Source organism: Neomonachus schauinslandi, chromosome 3 (genome assembly GCF_002201575.2).
Source record: "Neomonachus schauinslandi chromosome 3, ASM220157v2, whole genome shotgun sequence".
NCBI classification, from domain to species: Eukaryota; Metazoa; Chordata; class Mammalia; order Carnivora; family Phocidae; genus Neomonachus; species Neomonachus schauinslandi.
Window position 1 is genome coordinate 69,138,003 of NC_058405.1, and position 27,972 is coordinate 69,165,974.

At 35.4% G+C, this 27,972-nt stretch overlaps 1 protein-coding gene and 1 pseudogene across 1 annotated transcript in view; one reads left to right on the top strand and one right to left on the bottom strand.

The window, feature by feature from the left end:
• The window catches only part of N4BP2L2 (NEDD4 binding protein 2 like 2), a 73,839-nt gene that overhangs the window by 40,284 nt on the left and 5,583 nt on the right, over positions 1-27,972 (top strand). The window lies entirely within an intron of this gene.
• LOC110570189 lies at positions 24,302-26,821 on the bottom strand (annotated as a pseudogene).

The following is a 27,972-nucleotide window of genomic DNA, read 5'->3' on the forward strand; positions in this document are numbered from 1 at the left end:
ATTATTATTGGTAATTATTCTAATAAAAGAGTTGAAGGGGAAGGAGAATGCTATGGAGACTTCAAGCAGTAAGGAGTTGAGCAGGGTAGTTTTGAGTACATTAGAGAGCAGGTTGGCTGATTGGGGTGAAAAGGGTTAAAACATACTGCTTTCTAAGTATAACAAAACAGCAACAAAAATAGTATAGTGAATAGAATACTACAATCAAGAAATTAGAATCATTGTTCTCATTATGCTATAGTTTTGTGACCTTTTACAAATTACTGTCCCAGTTCATGAATCAAATATTGCATATAAAGATAATAACCTTTTTGGGGCACCTGGGTGGCACTGTCGGTTGAGCATCCAACTCTTGGTTTTGGCTCAGGTTGTGATCTCGGTTGTGAGATTGAGCCCGGTGTCAGGCTCCACGCTCATTGGAGTCTGCTTGAGATTCACTCTCCCTCTGCCCCTCCCGCTCATGCTTTCTCTAAGATAAATAAATCTTAAAAAAAAAAAAAGGTAATACCTTTTTGTTTTCTTATAAATACTGCTAATATTAATTAGGTGCTATTTATGGTATACTCTAGATTCTGCAAAAAATACTAAACATTGCTGTTTTCTATTTGGCAGAGCATTTTAACATGTTAAAAAAATGGGATATTAGGGCTAAAAGGGATTTTTAGGACATCTAGCTAAAAACTCACATTTTGTAGATGAAGAAATTGAGGTCCAAAGAAGTGAAATAACTTGCCACTTAAGTTCACTGGAGGTACTGGGACTAGCATCCAGGATTCCTGGCTTTCGGTCATTTCTTTCTTTTTCTTTCTTTCTTTCTTTCTTTCTTTCTTTCTTTCTTTCTTTCTTTCTTTCTTTCTTTCTCTTTCTTTCTTTCTTTCTTTCTTTCTTTCTTTCTTTCTTTCTTTCTTTCTTTCTTTCTTTCTTTCTTTCTTTCTTTCTTTCTTTTCCTTCCTTCCTTCCTTCCTTCCTTCCTTCCTTCCTTCCTTCCTTCCTTCCTTCCTTCCTTTCTTTCCTTTCTTTCTTTTCTTTTCTTTCTTTCTTTCTTTTTTTTAAGGATGTATTTATTAATTTATTTGACAGAGAGAGAGAGACAGTGAGAGCAGGAACAGAAGCAGGGGGAGTAGGGGAGGGTGAAGCAGGCTTCCTGCTGAGCAGGGAGCCCAATGCAGGGCTCAATCCCAGGACCCTGGCTGGGATCATGACCTGAGCCAAAGGCAGACGTTTAACGACTGAATCACCCAGGCACCCCTCAGTCATTTCTTTCCTGTACCAAAAATTTCAATAAGTATTTATGCTGAGTAATATTAGCTTGTAGTGTTTTAATATTCATCATTAAGTCTGAGTCCTTGGCATTTGCCAAGTTGGCTATCCAGAAAAGTTCATGAAGATTTTTACGAGACCAGTGCTCTAACCCCTGAGCTACGGAGCCTCATGAAGATTTTTAAGGCACTTAAATGAAAGTTGATTTCCTTCTTAATTTATATATTAAAAGCAGCATAAAGCATGATTAAAAATACGCTGTTTTAGTCACATCTTTAAGTACATTTAACATTTTAATAAGAAACGTTGACAAGAGACTTTGCTGTAATTTGGGGGTAGGGTGGGGACACTTACCCAGTTCAGCAATGCTCAGCATCCTGAGTTTTTCACATAGTCATAAAGAAACCAGAAGTTACGTGACACTTTATAAACTATTTTGTTGAATGATTGTGGGGATAATGGCTGATGAGAAAAGCCTAAGGAAGATCAAGGTCATGTACCAATTTAAACATGAAGGTACTATACATAGGTAAGGCTTTTGTTACTTCTAGATGATTTAAAGTTCTACATGTCACAAAGTCACAATTCTATGTGTACAGCAGGATGTGTGGAATAGAGAAGTGAAAACTGAATCCAAGAAGTCAAGCTGTCTGCTGCCTGGAAGAGAGCCAGAAAATGTGTTGTGAACTAACTCTTAAGAAATAGCCAGAGATCTATAGAAGAATGGCATTGTCTGACCTTTATGGCCATAGATTTAGATGACCTAAGATTGAACTTTTTAGACAGTTTTTCCTTTGGAACATAAAGGGAAAAATAAAGTCACTGGTAAGATCCAGGAATGTACCCGGCCCATTACAAAGATTATATAGTCTGGGTCATAAGTCCACTGGTACTGTATGTGTTAGAATCCACTTACATAATATGTCATGAACCAAAAAGAGAACAACTGCAAGCAGGAAAGTAAAAAAATCTACCAGTGTATTCTGAAGCATGATTTAAAGTCATGCTACTTAACTGTGAAAAAGCATTTAGCATCCTATGCAGTTTTAAGTGGGAGCTGCTCCATGTGAGCATTTCTTGTGGCAAGAAGAGAGAATTCCAAGTGTGACTGGCTCGTACACAGTGAGGACAGTCATCCCAAGGACATAGTGTGGAAATGATCTGTTGTGCTTGAACTGTCTTGGGAAACACAAACGGGATAAATTATACGTATAGATAATTCAAGTATGACGTAAAAAAATTCACACAGAAGGAGGTGAAGCAAAAGTAACAGTCCTTTTTATTCATAATCCCCTTCACATTCTACTTCCTAAACAGTTAACAGTTTGGTGTGCATCCTTCAGGCCCTTTTTGTGTCTGTTAAATACACACACACACACACACACACACACACACACACACTACTGGCTCTCTTTCAAACAGCCCCACATAGTTAAGCTTTTTGAGTTCTTCTACCTACATTTTATAGTGTTTTTGCATCATCAAATGTATGATTAATGTATACGTGCAGGCTATATTTATATACATTAATTGAGGACCTATTGTGTTCCAGATCTTGTTCTAGATACTCTTTCACTCCAAACAAATCACAAATACAAGAACAGTTCACTTATTCAGTAGTCATTTCCTTATGAATTTTGTTTGGAACATGACTAAAATCTCAAAAGAAAAGAGTTCTGATTTGTTAAAGTAGATAGCACATGCTCTGTATACCCACATCCCTAATTTAAAGACTCTCACTCTTCTGAGGCAATTTACATTTTTTTGTACAAAATTCCAATAAGGCTATTTTAATGGTTTGGCTACCACAAATCTTTTAGCAGTAGCAGGTGGTGGTAATCTGGGCAGTCCCAGAGAGAAGAAGAAGAAATTAGATTTGATAGCCTAAAAACATTTGATGATACAAAAACACTATAAAATGTAGATAGAAGAACTCAAAAAGCTTAACTATGTGGGGCTGTTTGAAAGAGAGCCAGAAAGTAGTTCCAATACATTTGAAGTCATTTAAGGTATAAATAACTACAGCTCAGTACAGTAATGGTAACTTACTTGCAGTGACAACACATGGAAGGCATTAATTGACATAAACATTTGTTATAAAAACATCTAGGGGCATCAACCATTTTCCAGTGAATAGAATTATTGAGATCTGTCAGTTGACCAAGTTGTATATGATTTTTTGTGTGTGTTAGAAAATAAGGGCTTCAAATGCACATTCTGTTGATTTCCATCAGTTCTTTCTATTTGCATAAATGATGGGCTTAAAAATAACCCCCCAATTTTAAGTGTATAAAACTTTAAAATTGTGCTTATGAGGACATCCAGTTTGGGAAATTGTTTATTCTTAGAGGGGATGATACTTCTTATTTTCGTGTTTGGAAAGATTTAGATGTGTAGTTACTATATTTTAAAATACCAGCTGTGACTTTTAAATGTGTCAAACATGTTAGGAACTTGAAAAGTTGTAGCAAATCAGGGCTATCTTAAGACTGCATGCTACTGATGGGATTTACCAAGCAGGAGTAAGTTTGCAATTTGAAAGGGCATTAATATCCTTTTCAAGCATAGTAAATTAATGAATTCTCCCTTTAATCATATTTCTGATAAGAAAACATGTTGAGACTAAAAATACTTGTAAGATACATGTAGGAAAACGATTTTTAAAATTTTATCTTGGTGTTTGGGATGTTTAAAATAAGCATCATTTGGGGCACTTGTGTGGCTCCGTCGGTTAAGGGTTTGTCTGTCTGCCTTCGGCTCAGGTCATGATCCCAGGGTCCTGGAATAGAGCCCCAAGTCTGGCTCCCTACTTAGCAGGGAGCCTGCTTCTCCCTCTCCCTCTGCAGCTCCCACTGCTTGTGCTCTCTCGTGCTCTCTGTCAAAAAAATAAATAAAATACTAAAAAAAAAAAAATAAAAACAAGTTAAAAAAAATAAGTATCATTAGAAAGTGCTAAATCCTAAGGCAGTAGGGATGATGTGCATATGAGATCATGTATGGCTATCACCTATCTCATTTCAGGCTTAGGATAAGAAGTCAACTTAAACAAGCTTCATAATATATTTTTCTTTTCCTGTAGTTTTTAGAAAGTCATTTAGCTTTAGTATTTGTTGCTTTTTCATATTGTCAGAGTTAGGCCTTTTGGGAGAATATGTAAAAAAGATATTTTTTTTTACAAAGTAATATTTATTTTTCTATATATGCAAATTCCCTAAAAAATGACCATTTCAATTAGGAAGAATCTCTGTAAGTAAGTAACACTTTTTGCAGTTTTTTTTTTAAGATTTTATTTATTTATTTGACAGAGACACAGTGAGAGGGGGATCACAAGCAGGGGGAGTGGGAGAGGGAGAAGCAGGCTTCCCGCCAAGCAGGGAGCCCAATGTGGGGCTCGATCCCAGGACCCAGGGACCATGACCTGAGCCGAAGGCAGATGCTTAACGACTGAGCCACACAGGCGCCCCACTTTTTGCAGTTTTTTGTTGATAAATTGTTGTGAACTTCTTCTGGGGTTTTTTTGTTTGTTTTATTTGTTTCCCTTTTGATTATTGGCTTAACTACTTTGTAGCCTAAAGTTTCTTTGGTATGACTAGTACATCAAAAGATATTGTTCATAATTTCAAATTACTAGAACTTTTTACCGAAAACATCTACAGAAATTCTCTCTCTCTGTCTCTTTCTTTCTCTCTCTTGTATTTGGTCTCTGTATAACACGAGCAGTGTTAGGTAATAATAGTGATGTTGGAATCTATGAATTCTTGGAATTCATCATGACCCTATAATTTGTCATGTTGAATTGGGAAGCAATATCGCATAGTGTTTAAGAATGCAAACTTTAAATGCCAGAGACCTCTACCACCTATCAGATATTTGGGAAAATTACTTAAATTTTAATGTCTTCTATTTGTAAAGTGGGTTTGTTAATAGTATCTACCTTCTAGGGTTGTTGTGAAGATTAAATAAGATAATACATGTAAAGTATATGTAATACATACAATGAAGAAGAATATTGATATGATTAATAACTAAGAAGGGTCATGTGAGTCCCAAAGAATATAAAAAAGGAAAAGCAGCCTCCTGCTCCCCTTTCCTGCAAAATCCCTTACCTATGAATTTTCTCTGCTTGGGTTTGTTTTGTATCTTCAGGTGCTGAGCCACTGTCTTGGGGATATAAGCCTCTCTTCAACTGTGAATGCATTGGCATGTCTCAGTTGAGGCTACTGGAGAAAGTGTTTTCCTGCTCATTTATAAACAGGGTGAAAGGGGTGCCTGGGTGGCTCAGTCGGTTAAGTGTCTGCCTTTGGCTCAGGTCATGACCCCAGAGTCCTAGGATGGAGTCCCACATCGGGCTCCTTGCTCAGCAGGGGACCTGCTTCTCCCTCTGCCTGCCGCTCCCCCTGCTTGTGCGTGCTCTCTCTCTCTCTGACAAATAAATAAATAAAGTCTTAAAAAAATAAAAAAATAAACGGTGAAAAATGAGGATTTACTCTAATTGGAAAATTAAACATTGCATTTCCCACATATTTATATAAGTCACCAAATAAGCTCAAACAAAAGCAACAGCTCCCACTGTTAACCGAGTAGTAAAATTTCATTCACTTAATAGCACTTTCAGTGTCACAGGCACTATTCTAGGTACTGGGGGTCAGCTGGGAGCAAAACAGATAAAACTTCGTAAGAACTCAAAGAAGATTAATCACATGGTATGTTAGGAGGTGGTAAGTGCTAAGTAGAAAAATAAAGCAGGCGAAAGATGATTGAGAGTGTCTGGCCCAGGGTAAGAGGGAGTGTGTTGGGGGTAGGGGAGGGAGGGAGTGGTTGCAATTTTAAACTTGGGGGACAGGATAGGCTTTACCTGAGAAAGTGACATTTAACTACCTTTGTTCTCCTAATCTTGGTTTAAAGAGTTATTAAGGGGATTTTTGAACAACATAAAGTCCAAGCCAAGTTTTTTCGTATTTATTTTATGACCATATAACAAGATAAATTATAATTAGCTGTACATTTTTCTTAGTGAATGGTGGGTATCTGTGAAGCAATACTGTCAGTGTAAATTATGTATTAGCAGTGAAAATGAACTGCAAGCATCATTTAAAAAGAATTAGAACTGTCCAAATCTTGGCAATTAAACTAGATTTGTAATAGAAGATGGGAAATGTAATTGATAAAACTGGAGTTAATACGTAGAATGTTGAACTCATTTACCTTGTTAATGAATTTTATGCATGCAGCAGCATGATCTTGTCAAGGGAAAGTAAAAAGGCTTTTCTGAATTTGAAGCAATCCCACTGCAGTAATGAGAATTTATTTGAAAACGTATTAGAAGATTTGGAAATTAACTAGTTCCCTTGGGGAATTTAACTTTCAGGAAAATGGTGACTTTTATCCAATATATTTAAAAATATATGCTGCTTTGTCTCTTCATACATTTTTAAACAATTTGACTGTGGATGGATGTAATGAAATCAGTATATTTAAGAATAAGCTAGATGTTATCTTTGAGAACCTGCAGTTCGTCATCATTACTGGCAAAAGTACCATTTAAAGCAAAGTGAAATCTTCAGAGCTCCCATGATAGAAACAGGAAAAAACTGGCTCAAAACACAGTACCACAGTTCTAATTGGAATTACTCTTGTTCATGACTGATGAGGATATAGAGAAATCATCAAGTAATAAAGAGCTTTTTTAGAAGATGAGTGTTAACAATGATTTTGGGGTATTATTAGCTAGAACTGAATTTGCACACAGGCTATTTTTGTATGTGGGACAAGTTTATGTTCAATCAATGCACAAGTATATTTATTATTCTAGGGTGAAGCTTAAATGTTGAGAAAACTTTAAACATATTTATATTTTTTCTTCGCTTTGCCTAATTTATTTACTGAAGAAGATCTCAGGGATGCATTTATGTATTTTTTCTATTACAAAAGCAGGACATGCTCAATGTAGGAAGTTCTGGAAACACAGAAAATCACAAAGAAATAAACCCCATAATTCACCACCACTGACATTTTGCATATTCCCATGTTTTTAAATATATGTACATATTTTGAAATATGTAAATATACAAATACATATATATCTTTTATAATTGTGGGATATATAATTTTGACAGCTATATAGCATAATGATTGAAAACATAGACCTTGGAATTAGACTTGAGTTTAAGTCTAACTCCACATGTTTATTAATTATGTGACCTGGGCAAGTTTCTGAGTCTCCATTTCTTTATGTGTTAAATGAGGAAGATGATGATTATAGTACTTTCCTCACAGGTTGTTCGTAGGTAGGATTAAGTGAAATTCTATATATATGTATAACAAATATCTGCCCCATAGCAGGTACATAGGAAATATGAGCCATTATTGCTGTTTCATAGTAATTTTTTTTTACTTCAGTATGTTGTTAGCAGTCTTACAGGCTCAATCTTTATTTTTCTGAATATTTCCTACTATAGTAACTGAACTTTATTACCTGAATATTTTATTTTTTACTTTTAAAATTTTAATTAAAATAATGACTTACAGTAATTTTATTTATAATTTATTTATAATTTAATTATAACTATAATAATTACTGGTTGCATGTACAAAAGGTTTATGTTCACATTTTATCACGGCAGACAAGGTATATAATTCAGCAAAGAGTACATAATTAAGGCATTTTCTGAATTCCAGTTTCCTCACATCCTCACCCATTCCTGTTATTGTTGATCTTTTTTATTATAGCCATTCTAGTGGGTGTGAAATGGTATTTCACTGTGGCTTTGATTTGCCTCTCTTTGATGGCTAATGAGGTTAGCATCTTTTCATGTGCCTCTTGGCCATTTGTCTATCTTCTTTGGAGAAAGGTCTGTTCTGATCCTTTGTCCATTTTTAAATTGGGTTTGTCTTCTTATTATTGAGTTGTAAGAGCTCTTTATATACTCTGGGTACAAATTTCTTATACATAATTTACAAATATTTTCTCCCATTCTGTGGATTGTCTTTTCACCATCTTGAGGAGATCCTTTGAAAAACAGGTTTTAAATTTTGATGAAATCCAATTTATTTATTTATTTGGTTGCGTGTGTTTTTGGTGTTATCTCAAAAACCACTCTCTAATTCAAGATGATGGAGATTGACACCTATCTTTTCTAATAGGAGTTTTGTGGTTTTAGCTCTTATATTTCGGTCTTTATTTTGAGTTAAATGTTGTATATGGTTTGAGATAGTGTCCAACTTGATTCTTTGCATTTGGATACCCAGTTGTCCAACATTTCTTTAAAAGACTGGTCTTTCTCCATTGAATTACTTGACGAAAGTCAATTGGCCATAAATGGAAGAGTTTGTATTTGAACTCTCAGTTCTCTTCCATTGCTCTCTGGGTTTATCCTTATGCCAGCACCACACAGCCTTGATTACTACAGCTTTATGGCGGGTTTTGAAATTAGGAAGTATGAGTCCTCCAGTTTTGTTCTTTTTTGAGATTATTATGGCCATCCAGGGACCTGGAATTTTTATGTGAATTTTAAAATCAGTTTGCCGATTTCTGCAAAAAAGGCAGGGGATTGCATTGAATCTGTAGATCAATTTGGGAAGCATTGCCATCTTAACAATACTGTATCTTCTGGTTCATGAACATGAGATGTCTTTCCGTATGCTTAGATCTTCTTTTAATTTTTTTCAACAATGTTTTGTAGTTGCTTTTGTTAAATTTATTCCTAAATATTTTATTCTTTTTGATGATATTGTAGAAGGAATTTTGGTAATTTTCAGATTGTACATTGCTAATGTATAGAAATACTATTGATTTTTGTATATTGATCTCATACCCTGAAACTTTGCTGAGCTAGTTTATTAGTTTTTAATAGTTTTTTAGTACATTTCTTAAGATTTTCTTTTTTGTTTTATAAAGATTTTATTTGAGCGAGGGAGCACGAGTGGGGGCAGAAGGAGAGGGATAAGCAGACTCCCCTCTGAGTAGATAGCCTGACATGGGGCTTAATCCCAGGACCCTGCGATCATGACCTGAGATGAAGGCAGATGCTTAACTGACTGAGCCACCCAGGTGCCCAAGATTTTCTCTATATAAGATCATGTCATCTGTGACTAGTGACTAGAGATAGTTTTCTTTCTTTCCAATATGGAAGATTTTTAATTTCTTTTTCTTTCTTATTTGCCCTGACTAGAACCTCTAGTACAATATTAAATAAGAATGGTGAGAACAGACATCCTTGTCTTTTTCTTTTTCTTTCTTTCTTTTTCTTTCTTTCTTTCTTTCTTTCTTTCTTTCTTTCTTTCTTTCTTTCTTTCTTTCTTTCTTTCTTTCTTTCTTTCCCTTCCTTCCTTCCTTCCTTCCTTCCTTCCGTCCGTCCTTCCTTCCTTCCTTCCTTCCTTCCTTCCTTCCTTCCTTCCTTTCTAGTTGGCTCCATACCCAACATGGGGCTTGAACTCACAACCCTGAGATCAAGAGTCACATGCTCTACCAACTGAGCCAGCCAGGCACCCATCCTTGTCTCTCTCTCTCTCTCTTTTTTTTTAGATTTTATTTATTTATTTGACAGAGAGAGACACAGCGAGAGAGGGATCACAAGCAGGGGGAGTGGGAGAGGGAGAAGCAGGCCTCCCGCTGAGCAGAGAGCCGGACGTGGGGCTTGATCCCAGGACCCTGGGATCATGACCCGAGCTGAAGGCAGACGCCCAATGACCGAGCCACCCAGGTGCCCCATCCTTATCTCTTTTTGATTTTAGGGGGAAAACGTTCAGTCTTTCACCATTAACTATGATGTTACCTGTGGTTTTTTTCATAGAAGTCTAATATCAAGCTCAGGATGTTTCCATCTGTTTCTATTTTTTAAAGCATTTCTGTCTCAAAGGAATGTTGGATTTTGTAAAGCTTTTATCTGCATCTGTTGAAATGATCACGGGGTTTTTGTACTTTATTTTATTGATATGTTGTATTATTCTAATTGATTTTTGGATGTTAAACCAACCTTGCATTCATGGGATACATCCCATTTGATCATGCTATATAAGTCTTTTTATGTGTTGCTGGATTCAGTTTGCTAGTTTTTGTTTGTTTGTTGCTTCTTATTTTAGGTTTTTGCATATATATCCATAAGAGGTATTGGTCTGTAGTTTCCTTGGGATGTCTTTGGTTTTGGTATAAAAATGGTACTGTCTTCATAAAATAAATACGGGTATGTTTCTTCTTATTTTTTTGGAAGAGCTTATGAAAAGTTGCTATATTATTCTTCTTTAAATACTTGATTGAATTCATCTGTGAAGCCATCTGGGCCTGAGCTTTTCTTTGTGGGAAGTTCTGAACATCTTTTAAAATGTAGTTTGCTTTCCTTTCCAACTGTTTTTAATTTTCTTCAGGAACTCTTTTTCATTCCTTCTTGTGTGGGTAAAAAAGTATGACCCTAATCTTATTTGAGAAGAATAATAATTATGCCGCTCTCAAAACCAAACAAACAAAAGAAAAACAAAATAAAAAGGAACAAAGGAAGGTGGGAACAAAGGAAGTAAAACAAACCATACATTTTCAATGAAATATATTTGTGGTTGGCCTGTGAATATAATAATGTCATTTTATAGCATTGTATCTATTTTGCTTTAAAGTAAAAAACAGCCATTTAGAAAACAGTCATTTTGTAAGTTGAAAATTCCCTGCATTTTAAGTATTCTCAATAATTGTTATATTCTGTTTCTTAATTTCTTAATTTTATAGCTAAAGTCTGTTTGACATTATGGCAATAATTTATTATGAGGTTATCTATGTAAAAATGATCCAACATAGTTTAATAGTATTTCATATACTTTAAAGTAATAATACATTTTCTAGCTATTTTTTAGTAATTACTATCTTGGATCATAATCATCAAAAGTAACACTAAGAAAAAATTACTAAGAATGGAAAACCTTTGGCCAGATGTTTTTAAATGATATGCATGAAGTTAAATGCAACTTATAGCACTTTAGACTGATTTAACTTAGACCAGGACTTATACAACTTCTGGTAGTGAGCCTGACAGTATCATTCCCGTCTTGTAAATGTGTTATGTAAATGCTAAGGGATGTTAGTAAGAAAAGCTATGGCATAAAATTACTAGATTATTATTTTATAAATTAAGTTTTAAAAAGTAATGTAAACAAAAATTAAAAAAAAATAAACCGTAATCATGCAATACCATTACCCACTCCTGCTCTACCCCCATATAGGTAAGTATAAGAAAGGGTACTTGGCATGTTCCTTTAACCATAATTGTCAGTCTTTAACCATATGTCAGTCTCGATCCCAGATGTGCCTGAAATTTAGTGATGGGCAGCCTACAAAAATATATTTTATTATTATGCACTAATTAGTCTTGCTAATAAGTACTTATAAGCAAGAAACATAGTTTAAATAAAATTTTAATAAGAATATAGATTGTCTGGGTTAAAATAAGCTGAAGAGAAACAGTCTAGTCATCAAATGCCAATTTTGTTCTTTCTTTGACTTTGTTCTTTCAAAAACAAGATGGCACTTCTTCTCCCCATCAGTAGCATATGAACTTGACTTATTTATCTTTTACCTTGATGGATTTGCTTTGCTCATTCCGTGCTCTCACAGGACTCTTCTTCAGATACACACATTTGTGAAAATGCTGGTTGTTAAAGTCTCTGTATATGTGTCTATAGTCATGTGTAAGAAGGGGGTTTACCAACTTGAAACTTGATTTTTCTCGTAAACATTAGTGCTGGGCTGTAAGTGATCTAGTAAACCTAAAATAATGGTTAGTGTTTCCAACATCAATGTTTAGGTTTATCTCCTTAGTGAAATAATTAGGAAAAAAAATCCATGGAAGTTGACAAAGTAATCAAATGTAAAAATACACTGATATAAGCATAGAAGTCGAATACATGTTTGTTTGCCAAACAAACTAGCAGTTTATAGAACCAAATGACAAAATTCAATACAAAGGGTAATATTGTTACATGCAATTAGTGTAAGAGAAATTTAAATTTTGTATCCAAAACAAAATGAAACATCTAACTGCTCTTTTTTTTTTAATAAAGATTTTATTTATTTATTTGAGACAGAAAATGAGAGAGAGAGAGAGCACATGAGAGGGGGGAGGGTCAGAGGGAGAAGCAGGCTCCCTGCCGAGCAGGGAGCCCGATGCGGGACTCGATCCAGGGACTCCAGGATCATGACCTGAGCCGAAGGCAGTCGCTTAACCAACTGAGCCACCCAGGCGCCCTAAATAAAATCTTTAAAAATAAAATAAAATAACATGAAAATTTATGTAAACTATGTTTAGTTTTATAATCTCTGCTTTTGTTCTCTAGAATTCAGGGTAGAAGCAGTCTTTTTTTCATCTACCTACTGAGAGGAAAACTATATGAAATATGATGAGAGTAAAGAGTCTAATTATAGGCAATCTATTTGTAATCACACTAGATATATAAAGCCCACTATAACACAATTCATTGTATATATTCAGATATACCAAAGATCAATGCATTTTTTTGTCATTAATTTTAATGGCAATCTGATACGACAACTAAACCCACTATGAATAAGAGTTCACTTATTCACTAAATTACTGCTCATCACCCATTATGAATCAGTCATTGGCTATATTCTAGGATATTGTAGAGCTTTGTTTGGTTAAGTTTTGTATAACTTTCATTGACGTTTTCATGCAATATTTAAGAAATAAAAAAAGATAAAAGTAAGCCAACAGTGTCTATTCACAGGCCAGCCATAAATATTGTCGACGGTTTCTATATACATACTTTTTACCCCATATCTTCATACAAGCAACAGAGCCAATGAGGGTTTAAAATTATATGTATTTGCATTGACATATACACAAACACATTTAAGTTTTGAACTTTGAAGTTAAACTATGAAGTTCATTACGCAAAACAAAGACAGTATGGGCCATATTTGCTTTTAGCTCCAGAGGCTGCAGTAAGACAGAGTCACCATCTGCCTTGAGATATAAAGTTCTAGAGACTGGGCTAGACTGAATGATTTTTATTTTTTTTATTTTTTTAAGATTTACTGGGACACCTGGGTGGCTCAGTGGGTTAAGCATCTGCCTTTGGCTCAGGTCATGATCCCAAGGTCCTGGGATTGAGTCTGCATCAGGCTCCTTGCTCAGCGGGGAGCCTGCTTCTCCCTCTGCCTGCTTCTCCCCCTGCTTGTGTGTGCTCTCTCTCTCTGACAAATAAATAAAATCTTTTTTGAAAAATAAAGATTTATTTATTTTAGAGGGGAGGGAGGGGCAGAGGGAGAGAGAAAAGACACCCTGCTGAGCACAGAGCCCAATGTGGGGCTTGATCTCAGGACCCTTAAATCATGACCTGAGCTGAAATAGAGTCGGAAGCTTAACCAGCTGAGCCACCCAGGCACTCCCTGAGTGATGTATTTACAGAAGAAATTGAATAATGGTCAAGGAGGAAAGCAAAGGAAAAAACAGGAAAATTGGTCCTGAGTATGAGTTGAGGTGTGAATTAAAGCCAAGATATGATGAACCAGAAATAGGGCATCAACCTTTTTTGGCTAACAGACCACTTTCAGAATTCAATGAAAGTCCCTCTTCTATGAAAATTTCTCATGTGTACTTATTTACACTTTACTCCAGTTTCAGGGAATTTACGGATCCTCTGAAGTCTTGGATACCTGTAAATGAGTACTGGCATAAGTTTGGGGTAGAGAGAATGCAAAATGGATTACAGAAAGTGATTTGGGTCAGAGTATGAATGAGTCTGAGGCTTCTTCATAAAGTGATAAAAGGCTGATGGCCTCAAGCAGTAGGCTTCACATATTCCACAGAAGACTTTTATTTTCAGTCATACCTTAATAAAGCTGGTGGGGCGGAGGAGTGGGGAGTTTAGTCGCTACTACAGTTAGGTAGTAGAAATCTGGGTAACTGGGGTTTTTGGTCACACTCTTCAATCAGATCAACTTTCTCCACTTTCACCTGTTTATTTGGATTCTATTTAAAGTACTAATAGATGGGTTCTACTCCTTGTAAAGATATTCATGTATCTCTTTAAGACACTGCTTTCAATTATTTGGGGGTATATACCCAGAAGTGGAATTGTTGGACCATATGGTAATTTGATTTTTAATTTTTTGAGGAACAGCCATACTATTTTTCATGGAGGTTGTACCATTTTACATTCCCACCAACAGTAATGCATAGGGGTTCTAATTTCTCCACATCCTCGCCAACACTTGTTTTTTTTATTAGTAATCATCCTAATAACTGTGAGGTAGTATTTCATTGTAGTTTTGATTTGCATTTCCCTAATGATTAGTGATATAATATTTTCATATATTTATTGGCCATTTGTATATCTTCTGTGGAGAAATGTCTTTGCAAGTCCTTTGTTCATTTTTGAATCAAGTTGTTTTGTTGTTGAGTTTTAGAAGTTCTCTATATGTTCTATATATTAATCTCTTATCAGATATATGATTTGCAAAACTTTCTACTGTTCTGTGGGCTTTTTAATTCTGTTCGTATAGTCTTTTGATGTGTAAAATGTTTTGATTTTCATGAACTCCAGTTTTTCTGTTTTTACTTTTATTGTCTGTGTCTCTGGTGTCATATCCAAGAAATCATTGCCAAATCCAATGTTGTGAAGTTTTTCCCCAATTTTATTCTAAGACTTTTATAGTTTTAGATTTTACATTTAAGTCTTTGATCCATTTTGAGTTAATTTTTGGATATAGTGTTCATTAAGGGTCCAAGTTCATTCTTTTGCATGTAGATGTCCAGTTTTCTCAGTACTATTTGTTGAAAAGACTGTCCTTTCTCCATCAATCATCTTAGCACTCTTGTCAAAAATCATTTGACCATATACATGAGGATTTATTTCTGGGCTCTCTATTCTCTTCTTTTGGTCTATATGTCTGTCCTCATGCCTGTACCACACTGTTTTGATTATTGTAGCTTTATTCTTTTTTTCAAAATTGTTTTAGCTATTTAGGATCCCTTAGAGATTCCATATGAATTTTAGGATAGATTTTTCTATTTCTATAAAAAAAAAGTCATTGGGATTTAGAGAGGGATTGCAGTGAATCTGTCAGACACTTTGGGTAGTATTGACATCTGAACAAGATTAATTATTTCAATTCATAAACAGGGGATGTTTCCTTTTATTTATATTTTCTTTAAATTTTTCAATAATGCCTTTTGGTTTTCATTGTAGGAGTCTTTCACTTCTTTGGTTATTTCCTAAATATATTATTCTCTTTGATGCTATTATAAATGGAATTGTTTTTGTAATTTCCTTTTCAGATTTTTCATTGTTAGTGTATAGAAATGCAACTGATTTTTGTGTATTGAGTTTATATCCTGCTACTTTGCTGAATTTATTTATTAGCTCTAACAATTTTTTTGTATAATCTTTAGAATTTCTACATATAAGATTATATGATCAGCCAACAAGTAATTTTACTTCCTTCTTTCCAGTTTGGATGCCTTTTATTTCTTGCTTAATTGCTCAGGCTAGAACTTTGCTAATACAGCGTTGAATAGAGGTGGTAATCCTTGTCTTGTTTCTAATCTTAGAGGGAAAGCTTTCAGTCGTTCAACATTGCGTATGATGTTCTTGTGGGTTTTCATATATGGCTTGTATTATGTTGAAGTAGTTTCCTTCTATTCCTGTTTAGTGTTTCTTTTTTTTTTTTTTAATCATGAAAGAACATCAAATTTCGTCAAATGCTTTTTCTGCATCAATTGAGATGATCAGTTTAATTTTTTTCCCTTCATGGTATATGACACTGGTCAATTTTCATATGATGAACCATCCTTGCATTCCAGGAATCACTCCCACTTGGTCATGGTTTATAATCCTTTTATTTACTTATTTATTTAAAAAAAAGATTTTATTTTTAAGTAATCTCTACACCCAACGTGGGGCTCAAACTTACAGCCCCAAGATCAAGTGGCACATGCTCTACTGACTGAGCCCGCTGGGCACCTCTATAATCCTTTTAATATGTTGAGTTTGGTCAAAGATTTTTGCTTGCATGTTCATATGACATTGGTCTGCAGTTTTCTTTCTTTGTGTCTTTGTCTGACTTTTGTGTCAGGATAATACTGATAATACAGATTAATTACAGAGTGTTTTCTCCTCTTAGATTTTTTTGGAACACTTTGAGAAAGGATTGGTGTTTTAAAATTTTTTGATAAAATTCATCAGTGAAGCCATCAAGTCCAGGGCTTTTCTTTGTCCAGAGATTTTTGATTACTGATTCAATCTACTTACTAGTTGTAGTTCTATTCAGATTTTCTATTTCTTAGTGATTCAGTCTTGGTAGGTTTTGTGTCTCTAGGAATGTTTCCATTTCATCTAGGTTATCCAGTCTGTTGGCATATAATTTTTCATAGTACTCTCTTATTATTCTTTTTATTTCTGTAGAATTGGTTGTAATGTCCCCATTTTCATTTCTGATTTTGTAATTTGAGCCCTCTTTTTTTTTTTTTAGGCCCTCTAGCTACAATTTGCCAATTTTGTTAATCTTTTTTGAAGAACTTGTGATTTCATTAATTTTTTTCTATTATTTCTCTATTCTCTATTTCATTTGTCTGTATTCTAATCTTTATTGTTTCCTTCCTCCTGCTAGCTTTGGACTTAGTTTGTTTTTCTTTTTCTAAGTTCCTTAAGTTTTAAAGTTAAGGTGTTGATTTGGAATCTTTGGGGTTTTTTTAAATATGTTTATAACTTTAAATTTTTCCCTTCTCGCTGCTTTCACTGTATGCCATGCATTTTAGTATGTTGTGATTTTGTTTTCATTCATCCAAAGTATTTTCTAATTTCCCTTGTGATTTTTCTTTGATTTACTAGTTATTTAAGAATATGTTGTTTGATTTCCACAAATTTGTGAGTTTTCCATTTTTACTTCTTTTATTGCTTTCTAGTTTTATCCCATTGTGGTAGAAGATACTTTGTATGATATCTATCTGTTAAAATCTATTGTGACTTAATTTATGGCCTAATTTATAATCTGTTCTGGAAAATGTCCCATGTGTGCTTGAGAAGAATATTTGTGCTGTTGTTGGATACAACGTTCTGTATATGTCTGTTAGATCCAGTTGGTTTACTATGTTAAATCCTCTATTTCCTTACTTATCTTCTGTCTGGTTGTTCTATCCATTTATGAAAGATATCCAAAATTATTGTACACCTGTTTGTTTTTCCCTTCAGTGTTGTCCATTTTTGCTTTGTATACTCTGATGGTCTGATATTATGTGCATGTTTATAATTGTTATATTTTCTTGTTATCTTGAACCTTTTATTAATATATAATGTTCTTTTTTCTCTTGTAATCTTTTTTGATTTAAAGTCTACTTTGTCTGATATTAGTATAGGCACCCTTTCTCTCTTTTGGTTACTATCATGTGGAATATTTTTTCATCTTTTCATTTTCACTCTATTTGTATCTTTGGAGCTAAAGTGAGTTTCTTGTAGACAGTATGTAGTTGGATCATGTTTTTTCCATTCTATTAATCTCTACCTTTTGATTGGAAAGTTTAACCCATTTACATTTAAAATAACTACTGATAAGGAGGGACTTCTGTCGTTTTGCTATTTGTTTTCTGTATGCTTTACAGCTTTTTGTCCATCTTTTTCTGCATTACTGTCTTCTTTTGTATTGATTTTTTACAGTGAAATGTTTAAGTTCCTTTCTCATTTCCTTTTATGTATATTCTATAGATATTTCTTTGTGGTTATTATATGGATTTTAACCTCAATATTTATAACACTCTAATTTGAATTTATGCCAGCTTAACTACAATAACATACAAGAACTCTGCTCCTTTTTATTTCCATCCCCAAACCTTTTTGGTTGTTGATGTTTTAAAATTACATCTTTAAAAATAAATAAATAAATAAAAATATAAATAAATAAATAAATAAAAATAAAAATAAATAAATAAATAAAATTACATCTTTATACAATGTGTGCCCCAAGATATAAAGTAACAATTCCTTGAAATGCATTAGTCTCATGTAGAAAACAAAATGTGCAGTTACAAACCATACTTACTAGCTTTTAAACAAATAATTGTTTTTTAATGTATTAGTCTCTTAAATCATACACGAAACAAAAACTTGAGTTACACACCATTGTTATTACAATACTAGCTTTTATAATTGCCCATGTATTTACCTTTGTTCAGATCTTTATTTCTTCATCTGGCCTCAAGTTATTGTCTAGTGTCCTCTCATTTCACTTTGCAGAACTCCCTTGAGCATTTCTTATAAGGCAAGTATAGTGATAACAGATTCCTCAGCTTTTGTTTATCTGGGAATGCCTTAATTTCTCCCTCACTTTTGAAGGATAATTTACCCTATATAGGATTCTAGGTCGACAGGTTTTTTCCTATTAGCACTTTGAATGTATCAACCCTCTGCCTCTTGGTCTGTTAAGTTTCTTTTTTTTTTTTTTTTTATTTGAGAGAGAGAGAGAGAATGAGAGAGAGCACATGAGAGGGAGGAGGGTCAGAGGGAGAAACAGACTCACTGCCGAGCAGGGAGCCCGATGCGGGACTCGATCCAGGGACTCCAGGATCATGACCTGAGCCGAAGGCAGTCACTTAACCAACTGAGCCACCCAGGCGCCCACTGGTCTGTTAAGTTTCTTATGAGAAATCTGCTTATATTATTATTGAGGATCCCTGCATGTGACAAGTTGCTTCTCTGTTGTTCTCTTCAAGATTATCTTTTTGTCTTTGGCTTTTGAAAGTTTGACTATGTGGCTTTTTGTCGTTCTCTTTGAGTTCATCTTACGTGGAGTTTATCAGGCTTCTTGGATGTTTATATTCATGTCTTTCATGAAAGTTGGGAAATCTTCTGCCATTATTTCTTCAAATATTCTCTCTGCCTTTCCCCCCTCTTTTTGTGGGACTTCCACAATGTGAATATTTATCCAGTTGACGGTATCCAACAAGTACCTTAGGCTCTGCCACTTTTGTCCAATCTTTTTTCTTTCTATTCCTCAGACTTGATCATTTCCATTGTCCTATCCTCAAGTTTGCTTATTATATGTGTTCTGCCTACTCAAATCTGCCTTTGAATCCCTCTAGTGGAATTTTCTTTACAATTTCTGTACTTTTTGGCTTCAGAATTTTTTTTTTCTTTTTTTCCAGGTTTTTGATCTCTTTATTGATATTTCTATTTTGTTCATACAAAGTTTTCTTGACATTCTCCATATCTTTAGTTCTTTGATCATCTTTAAAGCAGTTGTTTTAACAACTGTCTAGTTGATCTGCCATCAGTTACTTTTTCAGGGACAATTTCTGTTGATTTTTTTTTTCTTTGAGATTGTCCATACCTTTCTGTTTCTTTGTATGTCTTATGATTTTTTGGTTGAAAACCGGACATTTGAATATAATAATGTGGAACTCTGAAAAATCAAATTTTCCCCCTTCACTAGAGTTTGCTGAGTTTTTTGGTGTTTTTGTTTTGTTTTGTTTTTTTAACGTTGTTTTAGGTTGTCTCTGAACCATGGATCAGCCTATGATGTAAGTTAAGGTCCTCTCAAGGCTTTTCTTTCTTTTTCTTTTTTTTTAAATATTTTTTTTTCATTGAGAGAGCAAGAGCACAAGCAGGGGGGAGGGTCAGAGGGAAATGGAGAAGCAGACTCTGCACTAAGCAGGGAACCCAATGTGGAGCTCCATCCCAGGACCCCAGGATCATGACCTGAGCCAAAGGCAGACACTTAACCAACTGAGCCACCCAGGTGCCCTCTCTCAAGTCTTTTCTGAACCTGTGCCTTTCCCTGGGTATGTGCAGTAATTTCCTAATTTTCCCCATGTATGAAGTTGCTTTTGAATGTCCTAGTCTTTAATGTCTGGCTCCCAAAAACAGAAAAAAAGAAAAATGAAAGGGCGGGTGGCAAGGGTGTCAGCCCTTTAAATCTCCTGGAAGGCACTTCAGCTAGAGAAATGGCTTGCAACAATGGGGTGGGAGAGTTGTGCAACAACAGTGGCTACCCTCTTCTTTGTCTGCACTTCTGTGCTTAGAAGCAGCAATCAGTGATCAGAGCACCGATCCCTATCTTTGGAGAAAAGATCTTTTTTGCTCACCCTGGTCTCGGCAAACTATGTGCAAGCTGCTTCAGAAACACATGCACAGCTGCCTGCCATGGGACTTTTTGTCCACCTTTACCCATTTTATCCATCTTCTACCTTATCCCTCTGCTAACCACCAATATGTTCTCTGTCTCTATGAGCTCTTTTTAGATTCCACATAGGAGTGAGATTATGCAGTATTTGTCTTTCTCTGTCTGACTTATTTCACTTAGTATAATGCCCTTAAGGTCCATCCATGTTGTCACAAATGGCAAGATTTTCTTCTTTTTATGACTGAGTAATATTCCATTGTGTGTGTATGTATACACACACACCGATTTCTTTATCCATTCATTCACTGATGAACATTTAGAGTGCTTCCATGTCTCGGTTATTGTAAATAATGCTGCAATTCTTTTATCTTTTAAAATCTCTTCTGGAACTGCTTTTGTGCTTCCTTTTTCTTTTCTTTCTTTCTTTTTTTTTTTTTTTAGAGAGAGAAAGAGAAAGCAGTGTTGTGGGGGAGGAAGAGAGAGAATTCCAAGCAGGCTCCACATCCAGCATGGAGCCTGATGCAGGGCTCAATCTCATGATCCTGAGATCATGGCTGAGATGAAATCAGGAGTGGGTTGCTTAACTCAACTGAGCCACCCAGGTGCCCTTTGTGCCTCTTTTTGCATCCCTAAGACTAAATTGCTTCTTTTCCCCTTAGATTAATCTTATCAGGGGTTTGCGAATTTTACTAATCTTTTCAAATAACCAACTTCTGAATTTGTTGGTCCTGACAATGGTGTGTTTATTTTATGTTTCTTTGTTATCTTTTTGATTTTTTTATGATTCCTTCCCTTTTGGGAGTTTTTTCTGCTCTTTTTCTAACTTCTTCAATAGTGTGGTTAACTCTTTAATTTTGTACTTCTGCTTTTTTTTTGAAGTGAACATTTATGGGAAATATCCCTTCAAATGACACTTTCATATGTAATTATTTTTTACTGTTATTCCTATCTACATATTTCTATTACAAATTTTTCCATCCATGAATTTTTCAACATTTTAAAATTTTTCCAAAAAAAATTTTATTACTAATTTCAAAATTAATTGCATTATGGTCAAAGAATATGATCTCTACATTAGTAATGCTTTGAAATTTGTGGAGGCTATCATGATGGCCTGGTTAATTTCTGTAAATATTCCATATGGTTTGAAAAGAATGTGTTTAATTTTTGAATGTAGTGTTCCATATGATCATTATATTGAGCATTATTAATTGTGTTATTTATAACTTTTATACCCTTTCTTTTGTCTGCTTGTTCTATCAACTACTGAGAGAGGTGTTTTAATCTCTGATAAAGATGGTGGGTTTGTCAATTTGTCTATATTTGGACACTTGAAAATTTTTTCTCTACTTCTAATGTGCAATTATATTAAATAAATCACATTTTGAGAACTTTCCAGCTCTTCTATCTCAACTGTTCTTTTTTGTATAAATCATACTAGCCATTGTCACATTCTAATCTTGAATAGTATCCTGAGAGTCTCTGTGAAATATATTAGATCATTTTGTTGTTGATATGTGGTAAAAATAAGAGCAGCCATTTACAAAATATTCACCAGGTACCAGAGATTGTGCTAGGTGCTTTATTTATAGTAAAAGTCTTTTTATCTAAGATAATTGGGACAAGCAGGTGGTTAGTTCATTGAAAAAGTTGATTAAGTGAGGAATCATTAAGAAATGATACATACTTTAAACATTTTATTTGAACTTAAAATGCATGCATACATACACATCCATTTACTAGTATTTATGTATGATTCTATTTAGTGTATGATTCTGGTTATTTTATTTTTTTAATGTATGAGCTATACCTGTAATGCATTGTCATGAATTTCTAGTTTCTATTGATGTAAATTGGAGGGAGCACCCAAAGAATTCTTCGAAGCAGTATGAGTGTGGAATTACAGGTTTTTATGATTTTGAACCAAGCATCATAGTCATCTTTCCCACACCTCATTTGATAACAACTGTTGATTGCCTCATCTTTATTGATTTATTATTTATTTTATTATAGAAACTTTCTTGTATTCCTATTCCACTGGTTGATGTAATGTTTACATAGTGTTTAATCAAACCACACAGTTATAGTAACAATTATGATTAGTATAAACAGACTTGGGAAAAAACTCATCTGTCTCTTTGTAAATATACAGCCCTAAACAATGGGAGCAGAAGGGTGTGGTTGTACTAGAAGACAGCCATTTAGCTGGGAACATTTTTTGTACCATTGGCGTCAGTCATTATATTGTACAGAGGCAACAGAGAGAATTATTAAATCTGCCATGTCAGAGGTCATTTAGGAGCATCTATATTAGTAAACTTTACAACTCTGCAAGGAGGTAATGTTATCCCCATTTTAGAAGGGAGATCTGATTTGCCCAGGATCCCACTACTAGCTTTTACTGAACCAGGACTAGGATCTAGGCCTGGATTAGTTCAACTACAGTCATTCTAAAAAAAGCTGTGAGAGCTCTCATTTATAATCTGTGTGTGTATTTTAATTGAATTCTACTTAATTTATTGCTCATGCTTCATGAATTAGTATATAGGCCTCTGCAGTTGAAAATACTGATTTTAGGGGTGCCTGAGTGGTTCAGGCAGTTGAGTTCTGCTTTAGGCTCAGGCCATGATACTGGAGTCCTGGGATCAAGTCCCAAGTCAGGCTCCCTGCTCAGTGGGGAGTCTTCTTCCTCTCCCTCTACTCTTCCCCTGCTCGTGCTCTCTCCCCTTCTTTCTCTCTCGCTGACTCTCAAATAAATAAATAAAAGCTTAAAAAAGAAAATACTGGTTTTAGCTCTCTACTTTAGGCACTTACCATAACTTTTTTTTTTTTTCTCCCTCCCTAGTAGTTAGTTTTGGCTTTATCTGGATGTTCCCTCTCCTCTGTCTTCAAGTCACAGCTCACTTGGTCAGGTTAGCTTATCTCTGAGCAAACGCTCTTTTTCTCATTCTTAAGAGGTACACTCATTCCTATCTAGGAGCTTGGATTCTCAGCCACCATCTAGAAAACAAAATACTATAATTAATCAGAGATGTGTTACTATTTGTTCATTTCCTACTCACTCCTTTCTTTTCTAAAGCTATAGCCTATGCCTCCAACTCTCCTGATTTCTTCTCCATGACTAACTTTTATGTAGTGATGTTTCTTTTCTTTTAATGGTGCCATTCATCCCTAAATGAGTCAGCACAAATTAGATCAAGCTTAATGAGCCTTGGCACAGGTTTGATGAGCCTCCCACACTTTATAAATACATCTACTGATTAGCACCTCCCATGCATACACATTGTAACGGAAGTTATCACCACCAGCATCCCCGCTCTTCTCTCCCAGGTGCTTCACAAGTCAGTTATTGGTTTGTGTTTCCTTTCCAGGAGGCCTGGTCCACATACTGGACCAGGTATGGTAGCTGTATAGAGCTTCATGGTACAGAACTAGTCCAAGTCGTGGGCACACTTCCCTGTGCACTCAGTCTTTTGATTTTCATACTTCTTGGCATTGTGTTGTATTTTCAATTGAAATTCCAATCCTTAGGTTCTCCTTTGACTGACTCTTTTAGCAAACTACCTTAATAAATTGCCTGATCTCCCAGACTTTGATAGTTTATTTTTTAAGACACCTCATTCTTTCATGATCCATGTTAACTTCTCTGCAGGCATCCTGAATTTTCATCATTAGCAGGTTTCTGCTACCCTTTCTCTAAGTAGCTATCAGATTGTAATCCATTCAAAAAACAGAAGAACCCTTGAGGAGTATTGGCAAAGCCCTCATCTTTTCCACTTTCTAACCTCGGCTATAAGGACAGATTAGCTTATTGGTTCAAACTCTGAACTGAACTTTGAGGCAACTGATTTGGCAACTCTGTCTCCAAGCCCATATCTTTCATAGGCTTCTTTCTATGTCTCAGTAAATGGCCACTTCATCCCTTCAATTGTTCAGGCCCAAATCCTTTTTATTCATGTTGATCTTTTTGTTATACTCTATATCCAATTTATTTTCAAGTCTTGCTTGTTTTTCCTTTAAAATATATCCAGATTGTGATCATTTCTCACTACTTCCACCCTGTGACAAATGAATAAACTCCAGGAGAAGACCTTTATGCCCATTTACCTATCTAAAGTTTTAGGCCATCTACCTATTGCTCATATGGAGCCTTGACATAAAGCCTGATTAGGGAGATGGGTTCTGCTCCACACCACCTCCTCTCACTTTCTGTTGTTGTTTATTATTTGCTTTGATTCAGAAAGAGAGAGGACAAGAGAAAACTCTCAAGTCACTACTAGGTGATAGTAGGAGTCAAGGCCCAACTGCTGTTTCCATGGGAAGGACTCAGCCCTTACCAGCTGAATATCTCTGTGTTTATGTATATGTGACAATTTGAAGATGAAAGGAAGGAGAGAAGGAAGTTAAGAGAAGGGAAGTGTTTTTATAAAATTCTCTTTTTAAATTAAGAGGCAGTTTTGCATGATGGCTAAAGAGTATGAACTCTTAGAGACAGTCAGCTTTGGTCTGAATCCTGCCAGTAGCCATGTGACATTGGGCAAATTCTTTTTTCTTTTTCCAGTTCTATTGAGAAACAACTGGCATCTATCATTGTATAAATTTAAGGCGTATAGCATAATGGTTTGATTTATGTATGTTGTTAAATGGTTATCACAATAGGTTTCGTTCACATTTGTCACGTCATGTAGATGCAATTTTTAAAAAGAAAGAAAATCCTCTTTGTGATGAGAACTCTTGGGATCTATTGTCTTCACAACTTCTCTGTATACCACACAGCAGTGTTAACAATAGTCATCATGTGGTACATTACATCCCTAGGACTTATTTACCTGATAACTGGAAGTTTGTGCCTTTTGACCCCCTTCCTCTAATTCTTCCCCCACCAAGACCCCACATCTGGTAACCACAACTCTGATTTCCTTTTTTACGAGTTTGGTTTTTTGTTTTGTTTTGTTTTAAGATTCCACATGTAAGTGAGGTCATACAGTATTTGTCTTTCTCTGTCTCACTTATTTCACTTGGCATAATGCCTTCAAGGGCCATCCATGTTGTTGGAAATGATAGGATTTCCTTGTTTTTAATGGCCAAATAATATTCCATTATATTCATATACCACAGCTTCTTTATCTCTTCATCTCTCAATGGACTCTGGTTATTTCTGTCTTGGTTATTATAAATAATGCTGCTATGAATATGGGAGTGCAGATACCTTTTTGAGTTAGTTTTTTTGTATCCTTTCTATATATTCTCAGTATTCTCAGCAGTGGAATTACTGGATCATATGGTAGTTCTATCTGTAACTTTTTGAGGAACCTCCATAATGTTTTCCACAGTGGCTGTAGCTAGGCAAATTCTTTAATTTCTCTTTTCTCAGTTGCCTTTTGGAGATGGGAATAAGACTAGCATTTGCCTTCCTGCATATCATTGTTGTGAAGATTAGGTGAGTTAGTACATACATAGCAAGTGTGCAATGAATAGTTTGTTTTTTTTAAGTCAGTTTTCAAAGTCACATTGCAGACATTAGAATTCCTGATAGCATAGGGAGTTATAAGCATTTTTGTGATGAACCGTAAGTATCTAGTAACCCCATTTCCATCAGTTAGGGTTCTCTTTCCATGTGCTGTGGAGAGCTGTTTAAAGCTATACATAAGTACTTTCATCTCCACAGAATCACCAGTGCTGGCATGAGTCTAAAGTCCTCAGTATATTACCATTTACTCCAGTACATAAGGCAACAACAAGCTCTACCCATTCTTTTCCTCCTTTTTTTTTTTCAAGGAAATGTAGAAATATTTTAATTTATATATCATATTATAATGAATCAATATGGAGTCAAAAATCCACAATTACACATTCATAAAAATTCCGTACATCATCCTCAGAATAATCAGTTTCTATACAAAGATTTATAGATGTCCAATGTATATAATTTTTCCTCAGTGTGCTACAGAGTTTTTTTTTTTAAAGATTTTATTTATTTATTTGACAGAGAGACAGAGTAAGAGCACAAGTAGGCAGAGCAGCAGGCAGAGGAAGAGGGAGAAGCAGGTTCCCCACTGAGCAGGGAGCCCGATGCAGGGCTCCATCCCAGGACCCTGGGATCATGACCTGAGCCAAAGGCAGACGCTTAACCGACTGAGCCACCCGGGCGCCCCAGTGTGCTACAGAGTTTAGAGGTTCTGCTCAAATATTCCCCAAATCAAGCTCAGAATCTGTCTCTTCATCAATTTCTCCAGTGACCGCAACATTGTCACGTCTTACAATGTATAACCCCAGCACCACATGTTCTGCTCCCTGTGAAGAGCTGAACACTCGTTCATGGCTTTCATCCAAAATCAAATTAATGGTCTGGTCAAACCCTTTCAGTGTTCCCACAATCATTCTTCCCTTAGAAGTTATAACTGCAACAGTTCAGTTGATGTAGTTTTCCAAGGCAGACATCATGATGCTCGGCCCCGCTGCTCTGGGCAACATCCAGTCTTTTCCTCCTTTTCCCTGCAATGGGATGGTTCACGTTTGGGCAAAGAGAGTGGAGTTTGTTTGTAGAGTAACATCCTAGTTTGTAGTGTGAGTTTCATTAACTTACTGCACCTTAGCCTTCCGCTAAAGCTTCCACTAGAATCAGCTAGAAATGACCATGAGGAGTTACTGCCAAAGTTTGCATTCTTTACTTGACATCCTTTTCATAGAAGTCTCATCACAACTGCTTCTCAGTAACTTAGCATTTCCTAATGTTCTTTCTATGCTAACATCCAGGAATGTGTAAACAAGGACAGTAGCAATTAGGTGACAAAGAACAAGGTGTTCAGGGCTCCTGTCTATTGCAGATTGCCTGGCAGCATGGCATGGAATAAACCAGGCCAGAGGCCAGGGGTATATTGAACAAGTTCCTTTGTCCAACACCCAGCCAATCAACTGAATTCTTTCCTCATTATTTCTTTTGGCTTCCATGTTTGTTTGTTTGTTTTTCTGTTCCCTATCCTGGATTTTTTTCCCCTCAGCTGTGTCTATTGTCCTTCCCCCCACTGCATTTTACTATGTCTCTAACTTTACCTTATAGAAGATAAGTAGACCTTTAGATTATAAATTAGAAAATGTTCTAAATCCTCTTTTTTCTGTTAGAATCAAAAGATTATCTTCAATTAAGGAGAGCTGTGAACTTTTAGTGTGCTCAATGTGAACACTATTATTCTTTTAGGTAGGATAATTTTTTACTGTGGGATTGTCCCTGGCATTACAGGGTGGTAAACATCCCTGGCCTTAGTACCAAGTGCCAGTAACACATCTCCAGTCATTGTGACCACCAAAAATGCCTTCACACATTTACAAACACCTCACAAAGTAGTGGTAGAACCTCTCCTTTAGAACCACTGCCAGGTATGCAATTAGAAGCATATCTGCAAACACTGGACTTTGCTGCTTGTCATCGAATATTCTTTGTAATTTGATGGAGCAATTTAATTGCCAAAGTTTTCATGTCTAGTGAAAATCTAGCTATTAAAGCTACTGCAGTTGTCCCATTCTGTGACTATACCAGCTACACTTTTCAAAATTCAAGACTTAGGAAAACGAAGATGTTTATTGGTAGGTTATAT